The sequence below is a fragment of the Aethalodelphis obliquidens genome, unplaced genomic scaffold (assembly GCF_003676395.1).
Source record: "Aethalodelphis obliquidens isolate GAN/ISIS:26980383/991018 unplaced genomic scaffold, ASM367639v1 scaffold8, whole genome shotgun sequence".
In the NCBI taxonomy this organism is placed as follows: Eukaryota; Metazoa; Chordata; class Mammalia; order Artiodactyla; family Delphinidae; genus Aethalodelphis; species Aethalodelphis obliquidens.
Window position 1 is genome coordinate 58,473,920 of NW_020837952.1, and position 18,573 is coordinate 58,492,492.

Here is an 18,573-nt window from a genome sequence, read left to right on the forward strand (position 1 = left end):
AACAAACAAACAACAAACAAAACTCCACATACCGACGTGGAGGTGGAACAACAGCAACTCTCATTCACTGCTGGGGGAAATGCAAAACAGCCACTTTGGAAGACAGTTTGATGGTTTCTCACAAAGCTAAACACGACCTTACCATAGGATCCAGCAATCACACTCCTAGGTATTTACCCAACTGACTTGAAAACTTATGTCCACACAAAAACCTGCACGTGGGTGTTTATAGCAGTTTTAGTCATAATTGCTCAAACCTGAAAGCAACAGTGATGTCCTTTCCTAGGTGAATGGATAGTGGAGTATACATCCATACAACAGAATATTATTCAGTGCTAAAAAGAAATGAGCTAACAAGCCATAAAAAGACACGGAGTAGCTTTAAATGCTATTGATTAGTTAAAGAGGCCAGTCTGGAAAGGCTATATACTATATGATTCCAACTATATGACATTCTGGAAAAGGCAAAACTATAGAGACAGTAAAAAGATCAACACCTGGGGTTCTGGGGGAGTGGGGAGAAGGATGGATAGGTGGAGCACAGTGGATTTTCAGAGCAGTGAAATTATTCTGTGTGATACCGTAATGGTGGATCTGTGACGTTATACATTTGTCAAGGCTCATAGCACCGCGCAACACCAAGCATGGACTCTAATGTAAATGGTGGACTTTTGTAAATAATAGTGTATGAACATTAGGTCATCAATTTGAACAAATCTAATGCTCTGATGGTGACGTAACCATCAGAGATCTAAGTGTTGGGAAAAAATCCCTTCCAGGTAAAAGGGTTCAGAACATCCCACCTCAGAATATGCTGCTTTGGAATACTGATTACTTTGAGCTGAAGGTACTTGAGAAACAGAAGATGCAGGAGGGACTCTCTGCCCTCCCCTTTCTACCTAAAAGCAGGTCATACATTTCCCAAGAGAAAGGTGCCCTCCCTGCACCAGGAAGAGAACATTCTTATCACCAGAGACTGGGGGGGCGATGCTGAAGGGGATCTGTACAAACTGCTAAAATTACCCCAATTGGGACTTCCCTGGTGGTCCAGCGGTTAAGACTCCTCGCTCCCAATGCAGGGGGCCCGGGGTTCAATCCCTGGTCAGGGAACTAGATCCCACAGGTGGTAACAAAGACCTGGTGCAGCTAAATAGATAATTAATTAATTAATTAATTAAATACCCCTGATTTTCTATTAGTTTTCCCCACGTATTTCCTTGCCACTGTCCTACAACTTACTGCCCGGGCCCCAGCCCCTTCATCCTGTCACATCCCCACGAAGTGTCTTCTTTATGTAAAAAGGTATATAAGCTTTGGGGCCCAATGGCTTCTTTGGGTCTTCATTTTTCTTCTGAAGACTCCCATGTTGTACACCTGAAGATACTAAATAAGTTTATATGCTTTTCTCCTGGTAATCTGTCTTATGTCAGTTAATTCTCAGCCACAGAACCTAAGAGGGTAGCAGGAAGTTTTCCTGCCCTACACAGGGAAACAGAAGCGGAAGCAGGCCGTGAGAGGAGGCCCCCACCCCACGGAAAGTCCTATTGCTATCCTTATACGAGAATAATTGGTTCTGTGCAATGCAGGGTAGACATCAATGGAACCCTTTGGAGTCCGGAAATAGACCTAAGTATAAAGGTGGCACCTCAAATTGAGGAGGGGGAATGATGAATAGTCAATAAGGAGGCTGGGGGAGACTGCTGAGAGCCCTCCGCCCGCCTGTCCCATGACCTAAAATTCCACCACCACAGCTCCTCACTCTGGGTTAAGGTGCAGTCACGCTAGTCATTGTCAACACCACTCTCACAACAGGCCTAGCTTATCCCGTACTCTGTTCCGGGGTGGGGTGGGGGGGTCCGGCACATGAGTGGATCATGAATGAGTGGGGAGTTGAAGGGCCTGGTCTGGAAGGTGGGCACCACCCGGGGATTCTGGGAAGCTGGGGGATACCGCCCCAGCCCTGCAACTAACCTGAGCAGCATGAGGGATGGGGGGGCGGCAAGGCCTGGGGAGCACCATCTGGTGATGACCCCCGCGAGGTGAGGTGGGCAGAAGGGTGGACCACACTTACAGAAAGGGCGGTGTGTCTACGTGTGTGCACGCGAGTGTCGTGTGTGTCAGTGTGTGCACAAGTGAGCGCATGTGTGGGGTAGGCCGTGCCTCAAGCGTGTGCACCCGGAGCGTGCGTGTGTGCGCACAGTGTGCGCGTGTCACCCAGAGGAGGGGGAGTCCGGGGCGGGAGTCCGGGGCGAAAGGCCGGGTCGGTGCTGATTCGGATCTGCCCTCCCGCCCGCTCCTTCTCGTCGCGCGGGTATTCATAGAGGAGGCGCACCCTCTGACTCACAGATCTATCGATACAGTCGGTCCTCCCAAACCAGGAGGACCCTGGGGAGAGGTGGGGGGAGGCTCTCAGAGGCGCCGGGGGTCGAGGATCAGACGCGGGGGCGCGCCGAGCCAGGGAACGTACCTGCTGGGAGGCTCCGGCCCCCAGGGGGCGCCCTCGGGCCAGGAAAAGGCTCCCTGCGCCCGCGCCAGGTCCTGCTGTCCCTTCAGCCACGTAGCCGGCCCTGGGAGGCGGGTGTGCGAGTCCGCTGGCGCTTATCCACCACGCCCTGCGTCTCCGCTGCTCCAGATATTCCAGTTCATTCGGCGTCTGTCCATCGGAGCCCTGCGGACCCCTCGGTGGGGAGGAGAGGACGCTGTACCCGAGGGCTGTGGGGCTCCGGGGAAACTGGAGGCAGGAGCAGAAATTCTGGCCAGGGGCGGGGTTCACGGCCAGGGGGGCTGCCTGGGGAGGCCTGGGAGGACGAGGAGCTTAATGCTTGGAGGAAGTGTTTCAGGCAGAGGGCACAGCTGGAACAAGCGCCCGGAGGTGGGAGAGCTGGGGATGCTGGGAGCGCCGAAAACCCAGGGTGGGAGAGGCCGGCCGGGGCTCTGGTGAGGGGTCGGGGGTCCGCCTGCCGAGACCTGCGTCCCCACCCCCGTGGCTGTGGTCGAGGGCGCCCGCAGACTCCCCGGGGGGCGGCGGGTGTCCCCTGGAGCCTCCGGGCCCTCCGTCTGGGTCCCCCGCGCAGCCTCAAGGCGGCAGCACCGAGCCTCCAGCGCTCACGATAATCCTCTGTGTCTCCAGCTCCTTCCCTCGCCTTCGTTTCTCCGGTTTATTCCCCGCTGCACTCAGCATTTCTAGCCCTGTCCCTCCAGTTCTCCTGCGCCCCAGGGGCTCCAGAGGTTGTTGGATGAAGCGCTTGAATGGAGGCCGAGTTGGCGTCCGCGGGGCGGGCCGTGTGGAGGGCTCAACGCTAGGCGTCTCCACCTGGCGGGTTCAATGAGGTCGCGCAGGTCTGGGCTGAGGACAGAGCCTAGCAAAAGAACATGCTTAATCCACGTGAGCGCTTCTTAACAGCAGTCTCCCCCAAACCTCTCATAAGTGCCAGTCAACGCCCCCTCCAACTTCCACACTCTGGAACTTTCTTCCATCCCTTTCCACTACCCTCCCTTCAAAACAAATTACTTCCTTTCACTAAAAATCGAGAAACACACCCAGCCCCTCCCTTTCTTTAAGAACTCTTAATTGTCTCCCCTCAGGGTAATTTCTGCTTCGTGAGGAAGTTCCGGCTACATACCACCTTAAACCCAAAGGAAGCAATAATGGTGCAGTTCAGGCAGAGCGCCAGGGCCCTCTGATCCAGCCAGCTGAGGGTGAGGTACTGCGGGTCTCCAAGTCCAGCCCCCCTGTCTCCATCCACCTGGGCAGGCACAGGTGCTGAGCCCAGTGGGAGAGGGGGAGGGGGGTTCCTGAGCCAACATCTTCCAGGGGACTTCCTGCAGCACCTGAGCAGGTGAGACCTGAACGGGTGAGGCCACGGGCAGATTTGGCTGGAAGATACAAGCTACTGAAGGACCTACACCATCTCAGGCCACCTGTCCTCTTGGCCATTGATGACGAGGGCTACCTGTGCCCTCTGTGAAATCCTGCTGTGTTAGTACAGAATTCCAAAGAGGGGCTGAGGGCAGCCCCTGAGGGCTGAGGCCAGAGGGGGAGCCTGGGCCAGAGCATTTAGGCCTGCCTTTGACACTGACTTTGACCTTGAACTTGTTACTTATCTCCCTGAGCCTCAGTTTCCTCATCTGTAAAATAAGAATAATTGTACCCATTCTGTCTCTGCAACCTTTTTAATGCTTCTGAGCTTCAATTTTCTCACCTATAAAACGGGGTTAATTATAGCCTTTCCTGTCTATCTTACAGTTTTACAATGAATTCCATTCATCTATTCATCAGATGATGATGATGATGATAATGAAAGGAGAGTGCTTGCTATATGCCTGACACCGTGCAATACACCTTAAATCATCCATTCCTTCCGACCACTCTGGGAGGTAGGTGTCTGTATTACCACCATTCCACAGATGAGGAAACTGAGGCCACCTACTCAGCATCACACAGCTGCATGTGATTCAGGCCCAGGCGGTCTGGCCCTAGGCAGGGACTGGTGCATGGTAGTCCACGATATAGTTGAATGAGTGACACTGCAAAAGTGCCCTGTGAAGAGAGGGTCTGGCCCAAGTCCGAGTGGGGTCTGGGGGTGTCCACACCCCACCCCCTGCTCGTTGACACAGATGAGCTTTGCAGGTTTGTGCACTGTAACACGCAAAGGATGGGATCTGCCACGTAGTCTGTTTTCATCCCTATCTGAGATCGGGGACTCTGGTGGGCCCCCTGGGTAGTCACAGGGCAGGGTCTTTGGGAGACAGCTTGGGACTCCCTGGTGTCGTTGGAAGAGCATGAGTTTTATTCCCAGAGAGACAGGAGTTCAAATCTTGATGACCTCTCTGAGCCTCAATAACCTCATCTCTAAAATGGGAATGTTTATGACAACTTAGTAAGGTGGGTGTGTGACTTAAACAAGAAAACGTGGGTGAGAAAACCTGCATAGTGAACTGGACCTGTGGCAGCCTCACCTGCCCACTTCCTGCATGCCCACTGGCTCCCTGGAGGAACCTCAGAGCGACCAGCCCCTGAGCCCTCTGCGTCCCCTATTTGACATCACTGACCGTTTCCTCTGGGAAACAATATTATGGCAGGTGAAGCAGAAAAAATTAACTTTCCCTGGGAAAAACTACCTTCTGGTACCTTTTGGTCATCTCGGCTCCCCAGGTGCCCTGCTTATTGCTCCGGTCACTTGCTCTGCTTAAATAAACTGTTCACAGAAGCAGACTATTTGCAGGTGAAGAACTTGCTGAAACTGACACAGGACCTGTGGCAGGACAGAGGCATCAGAATGCATTCGTTCAAATAATAAGGCAGATAAGCAGCATGCCAGGCTCTGTCCTCGGCTCAAAGACAGCCAGGATTGTTTTGAAAATGTTCATCCTGACAACCTCATTCCTAAAGAAATGAAATACATAATAGTTTGAAGAGGATACCGGGCATTTTCAACATTCTGCCTGGTAGTCACTTTAACCAGACCTACATGGTCACTGGACACTTTTTCTATCTTTCACATCACCACAGCCACCGGTTTTGCTAAGCATTGTGGTATAAAGACTAAAATTTAGGCCCCGTATTATGTTCAGCCTTGACTTCTGGTGAAATTGGGAGAACCTCAAATGGCCTGACAGCAAGTCCCTGCACAGGAACTCTGCTCCTGTGGATAAGGTCCCCTAGCTAAACAACCCACCTTGTCCCACGGACCTGGTACAATTCCTGCTTATCCCCGTGAAGCGGGTTTCAGCCCCCTGGCAGCCCGAGGAATTATACCAACAAACCCCATCACATCCGCCCATGGGAACCAGAGGCACCTCACCCTCTTGATACTACAGAGCCTGGCTTTCCCGCCCCTGGTTGTTCACACTGTTCCTGAGGGCAAGTTAGGTGTGGGTCTGCATGGTGTGCAGTGTCCTCTTTCCCTGGGCTGTGAGTATATATGATGCATAAACAGATTGCTGTCTCATCTGTCCAGTGTTGGGTGTTGTGTTTTCAGCCATTCCCACCACCTTCAGGTGGGGGATCCCTCTCTCACCAAAGAGGTGAATAGGAGGGGATTAAAACAAGCGTCTGCTTTTATCCCACTTCAGCTACATAACTGGGGTCCTATTTTCTTCATCATCCAATAGCACTCTCCTCACTCTTCTTTAAGCTTTCACAGTTTCCTCTAGGCCCTTCCTGCCATCTGGTTCCCAAACTAATGCCACACGTTTAAAGTTTTAATTTAATTAAATTAATTAATTAATTAATTAATTAATTTTGGCTGCATTGGGTCTTCATTGCTGCACACGGGCTTTCTCTAGTTGTGGCGAGCAGGGGCTACTCTTCATTGAGGTGCGCGGGCTTCTCATTGCAGTGGCTTCTCTTGTTGTGGAGCATGGGCTCTAGGTGCACAGGCTTCAGTAGTTGTGGCATTCAGGCTCAGTAGTTGTGGCTCTCGGGCTCTAGAGTGCAGGCTCAGTAGTTGTGGCGCACGGGCTTAGTTGCTCCAGGGCATGTGGGATCTTCCCGTACCAGGGATCGAACCTATGTCCCCTGCGTTGGCAGGCAGATTCTTAACTACTACGCCACCAGGGAAGTCCCTAAAGTTTTTATTTCAATAGCATCCTACTTCTACATATCAAATTGCCTTCTGGTCATCTATCACTGCATAAAACACACCCCCCCCCCAAATTTAGTAGCTTAAAACAACAGTCATTTCTTTGCTCACAGTTTGCAATTGCATAGGCTCGGCAGGATCATCTCTCAGCTGCACATGGCATCAGCTGGGATAGCTGACTACCTGGAAGATCCACTTCCCAGATGGCTCACTCACAAGGCTGGGATCTCAGTGGAGACTGTGGGTGAGCTGGGAGCCTAGTTGCCTTCCATGTGGGCCTATCCATGCAGCTGCTTGGGCTTCCTCACAGCATGGCATCTGGGTTCCAAGAGGGAGGAAGTGAAAGCTGCCTGTTTCCTTAAAGGTCAGGCCCAGAGTGGCCGTCACTTCCACTGGGTCCTAGTCCCAACCCAGACTCAAGGGGTTACAGGTAAGCTCCACATCTTGATGGAGGAGGGGCATATGTGTACAGAGAGGGTAGGGGTTGTTTGGAGTCATCTTTGGAGACTAACTACCACAACTAGCATTTATCAAGCTTTTCCTATGTCCCCAGTATGGTGCTGGGCCCACATGCAATCTCACAGTATGGTGCTGGCCCACATGCAATCTCACAACAGTCAAGTAAGGCAGGAACAATGATCATCCCCATTTTACAGATGTGTAAACTGAGTCACAAACAGGTAGGTAATTTGCCCAAAGCCATTTGGCTTGTAGGAAGAGGGCCCAGAATCAAACCTGAGCAGTCTGCCTCCAGAGCCCACCCTCTGAACTAGCAGCAAAATCCACTAGTCATTACAGTTTTTCTTGAGATGCAATTTTCACATTAACAACAAAGTGGAACTGTGCCCAAGATGCTAGCGAGTTCCAAATAAAACAAAATGTGACATTCATTATGTTTCAGCACAACTCATTCTGGAAATTTGTGCCACAGAATGACTTGCATTTTCCCCTAGGAGCCCTCTGCGGCAGACGTGGCCAGTCCCTCCCCAATACCCATTTCTCTATCTTATGTAGCAGTAGACATTTTAGCTGGGCACCTGGCTTCCCAAATAACAACTGCTTTTTTTTTTTTTTCCCCAGCTCCCCTTCAGAACAGAAGTGATGGGAGTGATCTCTGGGTCAGGTCTGCTGGCTGACTATGGGTGCAATGGCCGGAGCTGGAGCGACTGCTTTGGACCATGAGATGAAAGCTGAGTGTGGAGGGACAGACAGGGCAGCAGAAGCCTGAGGTGTTTGAATGACTTTGGGGAGCAGCTAAATCCTTGAGCCCTGACCGCCCCCCCCCCACACCTCTGGCCTCTTACCTAAGAGAGAACTAAAATTCTACCTTCTTTAAGTCATTGTTAATTTCAGTGTTTGTTTCCGCCTCTCAGATTGTACAGTAATTTATAGACAATCCAAATGGAAGGGCAAGTGCTTATCCAGGGATGTAACAGCTGGGCCGGTAGGTCTACAGTTCCTCCCAGCCCTGAAATTCTGTGGCTTTGTGATGGGAAAGGGTTGGGCTGGGCTGAGGGCTTCCAGCAGTTTCTTGGCTCTGCGTTGGATGCTCATCTCTTTTTCTTCTTCGTGTGAATATTCTCCCTCAATCTCAGTTCTGAATTTCTGTAATCAAACTGGGGGTGGGACTGCATTTAAAACCCAAATGGAAAGTAAGAAGCTGATTGCAGATGAATCTTCCTTTCAGTCTTTCTGGGAAGTTGGGACAGTTTATCATCATTTTGCAATGGCCAGAAATCCATTTTGTGAAATGTTGCTTTTTGTTTGTTTTTTTCTCTACCAAAACATCGCAGAGTCATTGGGGGTTTTATGAACTCTGATTTTAAAAAAAAAAAAAAAGCTTTTTTATCCAGCGTGGTTAGGATGTGGAGTTTCCTGGTGAAGAAATATTCAGGTATATTTGGCTTGTCTGAGGTTTTTGGGCATGTAGAGACTTTCCTGGGACAGGGAACAGAATGGGGAGGCCCAGGGCTTACCGGAGATGACATCAGAAGTGAGAGGGGAGGTGGGGTTACCAGGGCATGGAGCCTGGAGCCCTAGCCATGGCGAGGCTCAGGCAGTGGCAGAAATGGAGGAGAGGGTGACAGGGCAGCATCGGCTGAGGACAGAGGTCTGAGGGCAGGGAAGCCAGGTAGCTGTTTCCAGGGGCACAGTCCCCATGCTGGCCTCTTTCTGATGGGGTGCTTGTATCGGACGGGCACACCTGGCATGGCTTGTCAGGAGTCAGACTAGCCAAACATGGAGGAAGTGGAAATTGGTTAAAGACCAATGTAAAAATGGCATTGACTACAAATGAATTATCCTGACTTAGAAGGTGCTTCCAGATCTTGCAAAGTGGGGTCAATATACACCCTTCCTCAAAGGGTGAGTGTGAGGATTAGATGAGTTAACATGTATAAAGTGCTTATGAGAGTGCCTGGCTGAGAATAAGGGCTGGAAAATGAATCATCACCATCGTCATCATCATCACCCCTCCTCCATTTAATAGAAAATTATTCACTGGAGTCAGCTGTGTTCTTTCAAACCAAGAAAGGTTTTGTTATAAGAGAGTTCCATGCTGCTATTAAAACAGTGGATTGCTAAAGGCAAATAAGGAGGTGCTTCGATTTCCCTGAAATTTGAGGAAATTTAGGTTCAGGACTTCTATCCTTTTTTTTTTGCGGTATGCGGGCCTCTCACTGTTGTGGCCTCTCCCGTTGCAGAGCACAGGCTCCGGATGCACAGGCTCAGCGGCCATGGCTCACGGGCCCAGCCGCTCCACGGCATGTGGGATCTTCCCGGACCGGGGCACGAACCCGTGTCCCCTGCATTGGCAGGCGGACTCTCAACCGCTGCGCCACCAGGGAAGCCCGGGATTTCTATCTTTTAAGCACAAACTTGACACACATCTTTTGCATGGCTTTCAAGTTCAGCCACTGACTTCGCCATAGTGCTTCCTGAACTTGCCTCACATTTCCCATCTCCTTTCTATTATGATTTACAAAAATTAATTGTGGGGACTACCCTGGCTGTCCAGTGGTTAAGAATCTGTGCTTCCATTGCAGGGGGCGCGGGTTCCATCCCTGGTCGGGGAACTAAGATCTTGCATGCCGCGTGGCGTGGCCCAAAAAAAAGACAAAGCAAAAACAAAAAATTGGTTGTGGTAAAATATACATAACATAAAATGTATCCTTTCAACCATTTTTTAAAAAATTATTTATTTATTTATTTTTGGCTGCATTGGGTCTTTGTTGCTGCACGCGGGCTTTCTCTAGTTGCAGTGAGCGGGGGCTACTCTTCTTGCGGTGCGTGGGCTTCTCGTTGCGGTGGCTTCTCGTTGCGGAGCATGGGCTCTAGGTGCGCAGGCTTCAGTAGTTGCGGTGCGTGGGCTCAGTAGTTGTGGCTCGCGGGCTCTAGAGCGCAGGCTCAGTAGTTGTGGCGCACTGGCTTAGTTGCTCCGCGGCATGTGGGATCTTCCCGGACCCGAGCTCGAACCCGTGTCCCCTGCATTGGCAGGCAGATTCTCAACCGCTGCGCCACCAGGGAAGCCCTCTTTTTTCTTTTTAATTAATTTATTTCGTTTTTTATAGAACTTTAGTTGCGGCATGCGGGATGTTTAGTTGCAGCACGTGGGATGTTTAGTTGCAGTATGTGGGATCTAGTTCCCTGACCAGGGATCGAAGCCGGGCCCCCTGCATTGGGAGCGCGGAGCCTTAGCTACTGGACCACCAGGGAAGTCCTCATTATTTTCACTTTGAATATTATCTTGCAGGATCTTGGTGGTAAAATGATCTCTCTCTCAGCCTTCACTATTCAATCCTTGTCGTTTCCTCCCAGACTCCAGTAAAATGAACTCTTCCTGAAAATTTCAGCTGGGAGTGGGGTGAGCGTCACATCTCGTGACTTTAGACCAAGCTGGGGTCAAAGCTGCTGCTCCCCCTGCCCTTCCTCTGCCATGGGCCCTTCTCAGCAGCATTGGAGAGCACAGCTGGGCACACTTCAGCCACAACCCAGCAAGGGATCCTCCAGGGCAGAGTGAGCCTTTATTAAGCTATTGTCTCTAAGGTACTTCACCACCCAGAAACAGCTGGTCCAAGAATATGGGGCGTGACCTACTGAAGACTCAAGGTATGTCCCTAGTTGGGAGGCAACACCTGAAAAATGGGGTCCTCACTTAGAGGATAAAGCGTATGTGCTGAATCAGAGGCCAGCATATCCCGCAACAGAACACACAGTGAGGAACCATGACTACACCCAGTAATCACTCATGGAATTTTTGTTTCCTGTTCCTGAAACTTGCAAGGGGAAATGCTTCCAACAGTGGACAGAACAATGGTTCCACTGAATTGGAAGCTGGGACTGCCAGGGGACCGTGTTAGGCCCCTTATCCATGGGACCAAAATAAATAACTAAAGTAAATATATATATAATATATAAAATCTAAATTATATATTTAAAATAATATTATTATCACCATAACATTTGCCCAGTGATTTTTTTTTAGTATATTCACAGAATTAGGCAACCGTCATCACTAATTTTAGAACATTTCCATCATTCCAAAAAGAGCTGCCATTCCTATCAGCGGTCACTCCCATTCCCTCCTCCCTGAGCCCCTGGCAGCCACTCATCTAGTTTCTGTCTCTATGGATTTGCCTGTTCTGGACACTCCATATAAATGGAATCATATGATATGTGGCTTTTTCTGTCTGGCTTTTTTCACTCAGCATGTTTTCAAGGTTCACCCATGTTGTAGCACGTGTCAGTACCCCACTCCCTTTTATTGCTGCATAATATTCCATTGTATGGATCTATCCATGCATCAGCTGATGGATATGTGGGTTGTTAAAGCCTTTGGCTATAATAATAGTACTGCTATGAACATTCACGTACATATTTTTACGTGGATATGTGTTTTCAGTTCTCTTGGGTGTATAACTGGGAAGGGAATTTCTGGGTCATGCGGTAACTCTATGCTTAGCTGTTTGAGGAATTGACAGACTGTTTTCCAAAGCCGCTGCACCGTTTTTACGTTCCCCCAGCAATGTATGACATCTCTCTGACACTTGTCATTGTCCGTCTTTCTGATTATAGCCATCTTAGTGGGTGTGAAGTGGTATCTCACTGTGGCTTTGGTGATTAATGATGTTGAACATCTTTTTTTTTTTTTTGTTGGTACGCGGGCCTCTCACTGCTGTGGCCTCTCCCGTTGCGGAGCACAGGCTCCGGACGCGCAGGCTCAGCGGCCATGGCTCACGGGCCCAGCCGCTCCGCGGCATTTGGGATCTTCCCGGACCAGGGCACGAACCCGCATCCCCTGCATCTGCAGGCGGACTCTCAACCACTGCGCCACCAGGAAAGCCCTGTTGAACATCTTTTAATGTGCTTTTTGGTCATTGTATATCTTTCCTGGAGAAATGCCTTTCAAATCCACTGTCCATTTTTAAATTTTTTTGTTGTAAGAATTCTTTATATATTCCAGGTATTAAGTCCCTTATCAGATATACGATTGATAAATCATTGATTCCATTCTGTGGGTTCTCTTTTCACTTTCTTGATGGTGTCCTTTGAAACATTAAAAAAAACACTTAAGTTTTTTTATTTTTTTTGGCTGCGCTGTGCGGCCTGCGGGATTTTAGTTCCCCGACCAGAGGTTGAACCCTGGCCCTTGGCAGTGAAAGTGCAGAGCCCGAACCACTGGACTGCCAGGGAATTCCCCCCCAATTTTAATTTTAATGAAGTCCAATTTAACTATTTTTTTCTTTAGTTATTTGTGCTTTTGGTGTCATGTTTAAGAAACCATCGCCTAATCCAAAATTGTAACGAATGAATCCTCTGTTTTCTTCTAAGAGTTTTACGGTTTTAGCTCTTACATTGAGATCTTTGATACATTTTGAATTGGTTTTCATATATGGTGTGAGAAGGGGCGTCCAACTTCATTCCTTTGCATGTGGATATCCAGTTTTCTAGCACCATATGTTGAAAAAACTATTTTTTCCCCATTGAATTGTCTTAGAAAAAAATCAGTTGACCATAAGTGTAAGGGTTTGTTTCTGGGCTCTTCAGGCAGCATTGGCACTTAGTCCCAGTTTTAGATTTTTTTCCACACTCTGCATCCCACCCTCTCAGAGACTCTGGCACCAGCTGACTGTCACCCCATCCTCAGAGGCCTGGGGCTGGCTCAGTGGGATCCTTTCTTCAAGCTCCTGAGGCAGCAACACCAGGGGAGCAGCATTTGCCTGGGCTGAAGAAACTGGCTCATCCAAGGTCATTTCTTCTTCCAGAGACAGCCTGTATCCAGAGATTGATCAATGTGACCTGTGAGGATCCAGCTCCTTGCCCCAGCTCAGGACAGCTCTGCAAGGCCATCTCAGCTGCAGACCTACCTCTAAGTTCTTATAAATAAAATGACATAGAACTATCACATGCCCTGGGGGGTTATTCTCAATCGACCCAAGCCAATCCTGGTCATTCCACTGCCTTTGCTAGTAATTGGAGCAGGAATGGACACATGATGCTATTCTGGCCAAGGAGAGTTAGGGGAAGTCAGTTGGAGAAGGGGGCTTCTGAGAAAGTTTTCATAGACACAAGGGAGGAACATTCTCTTTTCTGCCTTTTTGTATTAGTGCCTAAGGGTGTGATGCTATAGTGCTGGCAGCCATCTTGAGGCCACGAGGGGACCAGCCTGAGACTAAAAGTCAATACACTGGATCCCTGAAGACATGAATACGTTGGTGAGCTACTGAATTAATCAACCCTAGAGGTACCCTACCACCAGACTCCTTGTTGCTTGTGGCAGGCACTGTTAACGGTCCTCTAGTGTCCATTCTTCCTGTCATCCTTTTAGTAATAGAACCTACTGAGTTTTAGCTGGACATGTGCTGCCCCCCCGCCCCCGCAGTTGCAGACTACACTTCCAAGCACCCTTGGGCAGCTGAGTGTGGCCATGTGACTGAGTCCGGGCCGATGGGATGTGAGCAGAACATCCCATTGCAAATTCTGGATCATCTTCTCAAAGATGTTTGCCTTGGTCACTCTCTTCCCCTCTTCTCACTCGCTGAAAAACAGCAGCAGCTGGAGCCCTTTGGAAGCCCCATCCTGGAGATGACAGTGGTCCCACTGGAGCACTCACCTTGGGGCACTCACCTTGGGGCTGTGATGTGAGAGAGAAACAGTCTTCTACCTTATTTAAGTGACTTTACTTTGGGGTCTTTTTGTTACCAGCCGCTTCCCGAGTACCTTAGCCAATATATCATGTGGGATAATAAAGGCCCTCCTGATTTCAGCCACCTGAGTTGTTTCTAGCAGCCAGGACTTCCTCTCTGCATTTTCTCTCCTTGGAAGTTGATGGGGGCTGGGGCTGTGTTCTGATTTTCACTGACGGTGGACTATGTGGCTACAAGGAACGTCTTCCTGTTTGGGGGTGTCTCCTCCCCCCGCCCCACTGAGTTCAGTCCCACCCACCACCTTGGTTCCCTCCCGCTGCTGCTTCCGGCCCAGGGAGGTAGATGCCCTCCCCACACCCCACCGCAGAGCCTACATCACACTTGAGTCCACAGTCAGTTGTCAGGCCCCGAAGCCGTGTCCAGTCCTGACCCCTCCACCTCACAGCAAACTTCCCAGCATGCCTTGCACTGGCTGGTCCACTTTAGGACAAACAGATTTAGGAACAAGTAAACCATGAAACCAGACTTCCAGGAATATGGTCCTAAGTTACCTCATCCTCGTTCTCAGATAGAGGACATTCCAACTGAACATGTAAACAAGAAGCTGAATATTGATACAGCAGCAAGGGGGAATCATTCCCCCACCCCAGAGCTGCTGGAAAAGCTACTGCCTTGCTCGCCTGTGCCTGGCCAGCCAGGAAGGTTCATTAAATAACTGATAGCAAACCTGCCTTGTGCTCCTGCTGCGCCACTTGCTGCCCCCCAATAAAGGAATGGGTCCTCATCTTCTTCCCCAGCCTCCGGACAAAAACATCTCTAAACACATCTGCCAGAAACAAATCACATGGTTCCCAGGATCTGATTACTGTCCCCAGGGCAGCCTTCCCCGAAGCCCGCCCCTCCCTTCCTTCTCCTTTCCCAGAACTTAAGAACAAATGCCCAACAAATGTTCCAGTCCTACTCCAAAGGTGGGGGTGGGGCGTGGGGTGGGCAGCCTGAGGCTGCCAGGCATCAGGCTGACTGTGAACTTGGGATGGGGCAGAAGGAAGCACAGGGTGTCTGGTCCAGGCAGAGGGGCCCAGGGAGGGCTCTGGGCTCCGGTCCGTGGGCGTTGCACAAAGGAGGTGGTGAGGATTACAAGCTCCCGCCCCAGGCTGGCACTAGAGCCCTCTCTAGCCCCCCAGCCAGCCTCCTTCCTGCCCTGAGCTCTTTCCTTAGGACAGCCAAGGCCTGGGTTCAAATCACAGCACTGGCTGAGCCTGTTTCCCCACGTAGAAACGGAGGTGTGTTGTATATAACGTGCTCCATGCCAAGGCGCTGTGCTGGCTCATGTGATCGTCACAAGCAGGCTAGGAGTGGGTACCGTCTGTCTTCTCTTTGCAAAAGAGGCCACAGGTACAGCTCTGGCCAGGGCCAGGAAGCAGGGAAGGGTGACCTTTGGGCCCCCCTGCCCTGCCCTGCCCTGGGCATTAGGACGGTTCCTCCCAGCCCAGAGGAGGTACCAGAACACAGCACCAGGACAGGCGAGGCTGGGGGCCTCCAGGCTAGGGGGTGAGGGCAGCAAGGGGCACCGTCTGGCCTCACAGCCTGGAGATGAATCAGCCTTTCTCCTGTTACCTCGGCTCCGCCTGTACCCACCCTCGAGGATGCTCCTGTTATTTCTGGCTGGTGGATCCTGCCTGGTGTAGAGCTTGCTGCATTAAGAGGCTGGGTGTGGGGCAGCCTTAGTGAGGGGAGGGCTCAGCGAGGTACAGCCCACAACCATCCTGGCCAATGCATGGAGGGTCCTTACTAGAATGTGAAAGAGAAAAAAGTCAACCCCAAACCTCTGTGTCCCCTCTCTGTCCCTCCCTGCCCACCTTCTCGGAGACAAGGATGCCAGGAACATCTGAGCGTTCTCCCATCCTTGGAGGGCCCTGACCACCATGCCAGGGTGGGGTCCTCTGAGAAGGCCTGTACACCTGCACTCCTGCAGAGCTGGCTGAAGCTGCTCTGGCCCGGCCTGATTCTTTGGGTTAGAAGGTGTCCAGGGTGGCCGAGGGTCCAGGGATCCCTAACTGATGCTCCCAGAGAGAGGGGTACAGAGCTGGTCCCTCTGGGCCCTCAGCTCTGCATGGACTCATGGGAACTTCTTGAGGCCTCTGCAAAGCCACATGGATGTCCCCCTGCCATGAGCCTGAGCCCAACCTCAGGAAAGACCCTGAGAGAGGCTTGACATGGCTCTGCCCTTCACACCTTTGGAGGGACGAGCCAAGACTCCAATGGTCATGGAGGATGCCTGAAAGCTGTGGGGGTGGAGGAGGGGGCAGTCAGGGAAGGCTTCCTAGAGGGGACCTCAGCCTTATGGAAAAGAACAGGAGTTTGTTGGTGAAGGTGCTTGGAAGGCACTGCAGGCAAGCAGCATAGAGAACACCAACACATGGCCATTAGGGTGGGGACGGGAGTCAAGAATGTGGTTTAATGCCAATGGAAGGCAATGCTCAAGGCTGGAAAGAGAGGCTGGGCCAGATTATGGAGGGTCTTGAATGCTGGGCCCAGGAGTTCGGCTTTGTTCTCTAGGCAACAGGGAGCCATGGAAGAGTTTAGGGTGAGGGAGTGACATGTCTGTTTCATCTCTGTACGTGACCACTTAGTAGGCACTCGTGATATGATGGCCAAGTGACTAAACAATGCTTCGGGACTTCCCTGGTGGCACAGTGGTTAAGAATCCGCCTGCCAATGCAGGGGACATGGGTTTGAGCCCTGATCCGGGAATATCTGACATGCCGTGGAACAACTAAGCCCGTGAGCCACAACTACTGAGCCTGTGCTCTAGAGCCCTCGAGCCACAACTACTGTGCCCGCATGCTGCAACTACTGAAGCCCGTGCACCTAGAGCCTGTGCTCTGCAACAAGAGAAGCTACCGCAATGAGAAGCCTGTGCACCGCAAAGAGTAGCCCCCGCTCGCCGCAATTAGAGAAAGCCCGAGCACAGCAACGAAGACCCAATGCAGCCAAAAATAAATACATTTATAAAAAAAAACAAAAACAATGTTTCACACTAAGAGGTCATCCCACTTGCTCGACTATATATATATATATATATATATATAGAGAGAGAGAGAGAGAGAGAGAGAGAGAGAGAGATTGTTTGTATTATTAAAGTAAAACCTACTCATTCTAAAAAAATTTTAAAAGATAGGTGAGGTGATGTTGCGGTTGGAGAAATAACTGACACAGTATTCATGGTTTTCATCAAAAACATTACCTGCTCTTGAATACCCCTAAAGCCATGGATCTCACCTCCCTACCAGGCTGCCCAAGACCTTTTTAAAATAATTAATTAATTAATTTTATTATTTTTTTGGCTGTGCTGGGTCTTTGTTGTGGTGCGCGGGCTTCTCATTGTCGTGGCTTCTCTTGTTGCGGAGCATAGGCTCTAGGCGCGCAAGCTTCAGTAGTCGTGGCGCGCGGGCTCAGTAGTTGTGTCTCGCGGTCTCTAGAGCGCAGGGCTCAGTAGTTGTGGCGCATAGGCTTAGTTGCTCTGTGGCATGTGTGATCTTCCCGAGCCAGGGCTCAAACCCGTGTCCCCTGGGTTGGCAAGCAGATTTTTTTTTTTTTTTTTGCGGTACGTGGGCCTCTCACTGCTGTGGCCTCTCCCGTTGCGGAGCACAGGCTCCGGACGCGCAGGCTCAGCGGCCATGGCTCAGGGGCCCAGCCGCTCCGCGGCATGTGGGATCCTCCCGGACCGGGGCACGAACCCGTGTCCCCTGCATCGGCAGGCGGACTCTCAACCACCGCGCCACCAGGGAAGCCCGGCAAGCGGATTCTTAACCACTGCGCCACCAGGGCAGTCCTGCCCGAGACCTTCTGCTGGCAGAATCCAGAGGCCTCTGAACACCTCCCGCTCAGCTGCCACAGAGCAGCCCGCTGAGCCCCAGAGTTCCTGACAGCATCCCCCATCCTAGCTTCCTACAGGGAGGGTCTCTCCAGCCCGGCGGAACGTCCAGCTCTTACAGGCAGCTTCCGTCCTCAACACAGACCAGCTGGGGCCTCACCCTGCAAGGAGCAGATCTTCCTCTGCCCATCCCTGGGGCTGCCAGCATGGTACTTCTGTCTCTCCTAGGTTCTCAGCCAGACAGCCAGGGTGAGGCGGGAGAGACCCCAGAGGCCTCACACCCCCCACCCCCCCGCCCCCGGGGAGGTGTTGAGGCCTCTGGATTCCGCCAGCAGCAGCTCCCGGCAAAGCTTCAGGGCCTTGTGCGTCGTGAGGCCCTGCCTGGGCCTCCTCTAAGCTGGGAGGTACGTGCCCCCAGGCTGGTGGTGGGCTCCTTATTTGGCTCAGTTTAGAACAGATTCAGGCGCATGATGGGGTGGGGGTGGGCATGAGGCCTGACTGAGGCTGTCTGTGAGCCCTGAAAAGTGAGGCGGGAAGCAGGCTTCTCCCATTCCCTACCGCAGTCGCTCTCCCGCACCGCGGCTGTGAGCCTGCCCAGTGGCCAGGTCCCCGGGCCCCCCGACCTAGGCAGGCTGCGTGACCTCAGGCACGTCCCCCCCCCCCACCGCCGACAGCCCCAGCTGCCTCCTCAGCCGCAGGGTGGGGCTCACGGTGCGAATGGATTTGTATCATCAAGCAAAAAGCACTAGATGCTGGGGAGTCGCCTTTACTGTATTTATTATTCTCACTTTTATTGTGTTTATCGCGGGCCGGGTAGGGGGTGTTTCCTTTAAAATGCTTTTCCTGAGCCACAAGAACTCCAGGGCCCCTGCCTGTGAGTGGGCAGCTGGCACATGTCACTCCTGCAACATTTCTGGAAAGAAGGATGAGGTGGGCAGGCAGGCCCTCCCCCAAAGAGCTCCCCAGG

At 51.4% G+C, this 18,573-nt stretch overlaps 2 long non-coding RNA genes across 5 annotated transcripts; one reads left to right on the forward strand and one right to left on the reverse strand.

Annotated features, from left to right (window-relative positions):
* Positions 1-3,280: 3,280 nt before the first annotated feature.
* Positions 3,281-7,911, forward strand: LOC113621115 (uncharacterized). Of its 4 annotated transcripts, none has more exons than XR_003433033.1 (4): positions 3,281-3,385; positions 3,586-3,699; positions 4,247-4,377; positions 6,698-7,911. It is a non-coding gene; the product is annotated as an uncharacterized LOC113621115 (long non-coding RNA). The 4 variants fall into 4 exon arrangements; XR_003433032.1 differs by having other exon boundaries at positions 3,337-3,699; positions 6,698-6,828; positions 7,665-7,911; XR_003433031.1 differs by having other exon boundaries at positions 3,337-3,704.
* Positions 7,912-14,314: 6,403 nt separating this feature from the next.
* LOC113621117 (uncharacterized) lies at positions 14,315-16,500 on the reverse strand. Its single transcript, XR_003433035.1, has 2 exons — positions 15,368-16,500; positions 14,315-14,555 (listed from the first exon to the last, which is right to left on the reverse strand). It is a non-coding gene; the product is annotated as an uncharacterized LOC113621117 (long non-coding RNA).
* Positions 16,501-18,573: the final 2,073 nt, after the last annotated feature.